The 2492-nt window shown below is 43.3% G+C and overlaps 1 pseudogene; it reads right to left on the reverse strand.

The window, feature by feature from the left end:
• Window positions 1-384: 384 nt before the first annotated feature.
• On the reverse strand, window positions 385-2073 carry LOC123483480 (annotated as a pseudogene).
• Between the last annotated feature and the right edge of the window lie 419 nt (window positions 2074-2492).

Below are 2492 nucleotides of genomic sequence, written 5' to 3' on the forward strand. Positions count from 1 at the left end.
TATCATTCTGAACATGATGTGCACGTTATAGATGTTGTATCAATGTGTGTTTCCAAGGTGATTTATAATAAGCAAAGCCTCTAGTCTTTTGATGAAGCATCATGGATACTCTTGAAATGACATATTATTTCATCTTGCCCTGGTACAATGTCTAAAATCTAGACACAAATGTGATGCATTGTTTACCTGTGAACCAAATAGAATGTGAACCAAATTTTAACCTGACCATTTTGAAAGAATGAGAAATAGCATTGTTTTAAATTGTAATGTATTTAATTGCTTTTAAGACAGTTTACAAATCAAGCAACGTAACAAATAAGAATATTAACAAAGTACAACATAACAAAAGTACAGTTAAAATAAACATAATGAAACAGTGGTATGTATAACAGATATCTCAGACACATTAGTAAAGCCAATGTATGATTACAGTTCCTTAATTATTTCTCATTTTAATCAGTTGTACAACAGAGAAGGGCAATGCTAGGTGTCAAATCCTGACAATGTCCAATCTCATATTTTACAATATTGTCACTGTCATTTTATTGCATAAGAACTATGTAAATGATACTGCAGCTGTAGAGATCCATGTAAAAACACCACAAGTAAGTGTGGTTGTCATCATTTAACAATAGTAAGTTGTTTCTGTTGGCTATATATAGTGATGTCTCACAGGGATCATCCTAAGGGCTACTTATTTCCCAACTATTTGTTGCTCCACTAGCAAGTGACACTCTTCACACAAAAGAGTGACGGTCTCTCAGATGGAAGGGGTGAAGGTCATGCATGGCCCATACTGGGCAAAGGGACATATAGGAGTAGGGTTCCAGGTCAAGCATAAACCCTGGGTAGAGGGGCTCATTGAATGTGGTCTGGAATGTATACAGGTGTGTCACTGTGTCAGAGGAGACTCTGTAGAAGAACAAAATGCAGGCCGGCTAGTCCAGATAGACCCCTACTCTATTAGCGGGTTGGGAGTCTCCCTGGGGTTTAGGGGAGTTGTTGGGGGGTGGGAGAGGTGTATCAGCCTCTTAATTGTTGTGGCAGACAGAGTAACCAGGCCAAGTGGAAAATTCTCCACAACAATTAAGACACCAGGATTTGTAATTGGATCCAAGTTTACAGAGACGACTATGTCCTTTCCTGCTGATATCTTTATATGTCACCCCGATGTTCATCTCAATCCCATTCTACTCTACCTCCCAGTAACAGCACCCAGTCAGACCGTCTTTACACAGCACCTGTGGCCAGTGTTCAAACCTGTCTGGATGATCAGGATATTGTTGATTATTTTCCATCCCCTCACCTTTTCGTTCCTCTCAGACGGAGTGAGGCGTCTGTGTGCTGTGTCTGGGTCCAGTGTGAGCTTACAAGCATACTTCCTAAGCAGCCATGGTTTCACCCAGAACTCTTCATCATGGTCCACATGGAGTTTCTCCAGTCTACAGTGTGGATCCTCCAGTCTAGCAGAAAGCACCTTCAAGCCTGAGTCTCCTGGGTGATTGAAGCTCAGGCCCAGCTCCCTCAGATGGGAGGGGTTTGACCTCAGAGCTGAAGCCAGATAATTACGGTCCCCCTCTGTCACGCCACAGAATGACAGCCTTAGTATCTCTAGATTCTGCAGACCAGCGGAGAGCCGTGTGTGTAAATACTTTCAAGGAGTGTTTGAACCGTTGACATACCTTCAAACACAAATGCTGTGTGTGTCTCTTTAACTCGCTGTATAATGTCACCCACTTTCTGTGCAGTGCTCCTAGTCTGTCGATCATGGTCCATGGCTGTCGATGTAGCTCCACCCAGCTCCTGGACCAAGAAAGGTTCTGTCTACAGTAGGACTTTTACTCCCCCTGAATTTAAGGCCTTGAACAGCTCCCTCATTTGATCCTCTCTGGTCCGGGCAGTGTGAATATTTGAATACACCTCTTCATGGATCATACACCTCTGGAGCAGGTGATCTGCTATGGGCATCACCATGGAAACCCTTTGAATGAGATCAGCCCTGTGCCTGTCCACAAACTCAGCATCTTCATTTTCTGTCTCTACATTCAGTCTCTCTGGAGAGTGTTGCTCCATTGTTGAGATAGCCAGTGTTCCTCTCTTCTCTTCTCTCTTCTGTGTCCCCCTCTTCTCTCTCACTTTCTGACTCTTCTTTCTCCTTCTCCTCCATTTTGAGGAAGTGCCCTCCAAATCTCTGTATCCCCCGTCTCAATATGAAACCTTTCTTGTAACAGTAATGCATTTCAATCACTTACGTTCAGTCTCTCTAGAGAGTTGTTGCTCCATTATTGGGACAGCCAGGGTTCCCCTCTTCTCTCTTCAGTGTCCCCCTCTTCTCTCTTCTTTCTCATTCCCTTCCTTCATTTTTAAGGTAGTGCCCTCCAAATCTCTGTATCCCCAGTCTCAATAGGAAACATTTCTTGTAACATTACTGCACTTTTCACAGTGTGGTGTTGTGGCGCGCAACTTTACTCTCTGCCTAACTGTCACTGAGA

The sequence above is a fragment of the Coregonus clupeaformis genome, unplaced genomic scaffold (assembly GCF_020615455.1).
Source record: "Coregonus clupeaformis isolate EN_2021a unplaced genomic scaffold, ASM2061545v1 scaf0132, whole genome shotgun sequence".
Taxonomy (NCBI): Eukaryota; Metazoa; Chordata; class Actinopteri; order Salmoniformes; family Salmonidae; genus Coregonus; species Coregonus clupeaformis.